Below are 3433 nucleotides of genomic sequence, written 5' to 3'. Positions count from 1 at the left end.
CTGGCTAATTTTTTTTGTATTAAGTAGAGACAGGGTTTCACCATGTTAGTCAAGCTGGTTGCGAACTCCTGAGCTCAGGTGATCCAACCGCTTTGGCCTCCCAAAGTGTGGGAATACAGGCGTGTGCCACCATGCTCAGCCTTTTTAATTTCTTTAAGTTGGCTTTCACCTTTCTCTGGTGCCTCCTTGAGTAGCTTAATAATCAACCTTATGAATTTCCTTTCTGGCAATTCAGAGATATCTTCTTGGTTTGGATCCATTGCTGATGAGCTCATGTGACCTTTTGGCAGTGGTAAAGATCCTTGTTTTGTCACATTACCAGAACTGTTTTTCTAGGACTATGTCAGAGGAAAGATCTGAGGCTCAAGGACTGCTGTTCAGATTCTTTTGTCCCATAGAGTGATACTTTGATTTGGTGCTCTCCCTCTTCTCCTAGGGATGGGGCTTCTTAAGAGCCAGACTGCCGTGATTGTTATTGCTCTTCTGGGTCTAGCCACCCAGTAGAGCTACCAGGCTCTGGGCTGGTACTAGGGAGTGTGTGCAAAGAGTCCTGGGATGTGATTTGTCTTTAGGTCTCTCAGCCATGGATACCAGCACCTGCTCTGGTGGAGGTAACAGGGGAGTGAAGTGAACTCTGTGAGGGTCCATGGTTGTAGTTTTTTTTAGTGTGCTGGTTTTCTCAGATGGCAGTTGTGCTAGCAGTGAAGCTGTCACATGGACAACTCGGGACGTGTGGTTATCCAGGATGCTGCAGGCAGTGGAATTAGCTGTTGTTTTCTCCTTTCTTGGAGCAGGAGTTTTCTTTTATGAGTTGCCCTAAAGGTTTGAGGTGGTTGACCACCAGCAAGGAGGTAGTGCTTTGAAGAGAGTATCAGCTGTGGTAGTATAGCAGGGATACAAGCCTGTCTGGATAAGTATTTGGGTTTCTCAGGCAATAAGCAGAGCCATAGAGCTTCCAAGAGATTATATCTTTTGTCTTTGACTCCCAGAGCAGGTAGAGAAAGACTATCAGTTGGGGGCAGGGTTAAGCATATCTGAGTTCAGACTCTCCTTGGGCAGGACTTGCTGCAGCCACTGTTGGGTTGGTGGTTCTCAGGCCAATGAAGTTATGTTCCCAAGGGGATTATGGCTATCTCTGCTGCATCATACAAGTCACCAGGGAAGTAGGAGAAAGTCAGCCATGATGGGCCTCAGCCCACTCTCATGCAGCCAGCAAGGCCAGTCTCATTCTCACCATGCCCCGCCAAAGCACCAGGTTTATATCCAGCCAGCCAGTATGCAGGGTTGAGTTCTTGCCCCAGTCTACAAGCCTCCCTGCTGAGAAACCAAGCAGGGCTTTCAGGCTTTGCCCCTACCCACCTGCCATTGCTTCTGTGCTCGACTCTGCACTTCCTGTTTGTCCCCCGCCCCCAGATTCTACCCAGGAAAATTCATGCTTGGCCAAAAGTATTACAAAGTTCAGCTGGAAGTTTCCTTTCCCCTGTGGTCCTTCCACAATTCCACTGGCAGCCCTCCCCAAGGACCCCTGTGAGATAAAGTCTTACATGGCCAGAACAGTAGAAAGAGAGAGAAGGGGCAGGTACTACACACTTATAAACAACCAAATCTCATTATAACTCACTCACTATCATGAGAACAGCAAGGGGAAAATCTACCCCCATGACCCAATTACCTCCCACAAGACTCCTCCTCCAATGCTGGGAATTACAATTAGATACTAGATTTGGGCAGGGACACAAATCCAAACCATATTATTCTGCCCTTGATGCATCCCTAATCTCGTGTCCTTCTCACATTACAAAATACAATCCTCCCTTCTCAACAATCCCCCAAGTCTTAACTCATTTCACTATTAACTCAGAAGTCCATAGTCCAAAGTCTCATCTGAGACAAGGCAAATCCCTTCCATCTATGAGCCAATGAAATAAAAAACAGGTTATTTACTTCCAGGACAAAATGGGGGTGCAAGCACTGGCTAAATACTCCCATTACAAAATGTAGAAATTGACCAGAACAAAGGGGCTACAGGCCCCCATGCAAGACCAAAACCCAGAAGGGCAGTCATTAAATCTCAAAGCTCTAAAAGAATCTCCTTTGACTCCATGTCTCTACTCCGGGCCACACTGATGCAAGGGGTGGGCTCCCAAGGCCTTGGGCAGCTCTGCCTCTGTGGCTTTGCAGGGTACAGCCCCCATGGCTGCTTTCATGACATTGAGTGCTGTGCCTGCTGCTTTTCCAGGTGCAGAGTGCAAGCTGTCAGTGGATCTACCATTCTGGGCTCTGGAGGATGATTGTCCTCTCCTCATAATTCCACTAGGCAGTGCCCCAGTGGGAACTCTGTGTGAGGGCTCCACCCCTGCAGAAGACTTCTGCCTGGACATTCAGGTATTTCGATACCTCCTCTGAAATCTAGATGGAGGCCCCAAAGCCTTAACCCTTGCCTTCTGCACACCTGTAGGCTTAACACCACATGGAAGCTGCTAAGGCTTACAGCTTGAACCCTTTGGAGCAGTGGCCTGAGACATATCTGGGACCCTTTCAGCCAAGGCTGGAGTTGGAACAGCTGGGACACAGGGAGCAGCATCCTAAGGTTGTGCAGGGCAGCAGAACCCTGGTCCTGGCCCATGAAACCATTCTTATTTTCTAGGCCTCCAGGACTGTAATATGGGAGGGTCTGCCATGGAGGTCTCTGAAATACCTTCCAGGCCTTTTCCCCATTATCTTGGCAACTAACATTCCTGCTTCTCTTTACTTATGCAAATTTCTGCAGCCAGCTTGAACACCTCCCATGAAAATGGATTTTTCTTTTCTACCAATGGTTAGGCTGCAAATTTTCCAAACTTTTAAGCTCTGCTTCCTTTTAAATATAACTTCCAGTTTCAGATCATCTATTTGCTCACACATATGAGCAAATGCTATTAGATACAGCCAGGCCACATCTTGAACACTTTGCAGCTTAAAAATTTCTTCCACTAGATACCCTAAATCATCTCTCTCAAGTTCAAATCTTTAGGGCAGGGGCACAATACCTCTAACCTCTTTGCTAATGTATAACAAAACTGACCTTTGTTTTAGTTCCCAATAGGTTCCTCATCTCCATTTAAGCCCACCTCAGCCTGGACTCCATTGTCCATATCACTATCAGTACTATCAGCATTTTGGTCACAACGATTTAACAAGTCTCTAGGAAGTTCCGAACTTTCCCTCATCTTTCTTTCTTCTTCTGAGCCCTCCAAACTGCTCCAACCTCTGCCTGTTACCCAGTTCTAATGTTGCTTCCACATTGTCAGGTATCTTTATAGCAATGCCCCACTCCTATGTACAAATTTTCTGTATTAGTACATTCTCGCATTGCTATAACTACCTGAGACTGGGTAATTTATAAAGAAAAGAGGTTTGATTGACTCAGTTTCACAGACTTCACAGGAAGCAG

The sequence above is a fragment of the Colobus angolensis genome, unplaced genomic scaffold (assembly GCF_000951035.1).
Source record: "Colobus angolensis palliatus isolate OR3802 unplaced genomic scaffold, Cang.pa_1.0 Scaffold17, whole genome shotgun sequence".
Lineage (NCBI taxonomy): Eukaryota > Metazoa > Chordata > Mammalia > Primates > Cercopithecidae > Colobus > Colobus angolensis.
The sequence above is the reverse complement of the archived record's forward strand: the minus strand, read 5'-3'. Positions refer to the sequence as shown.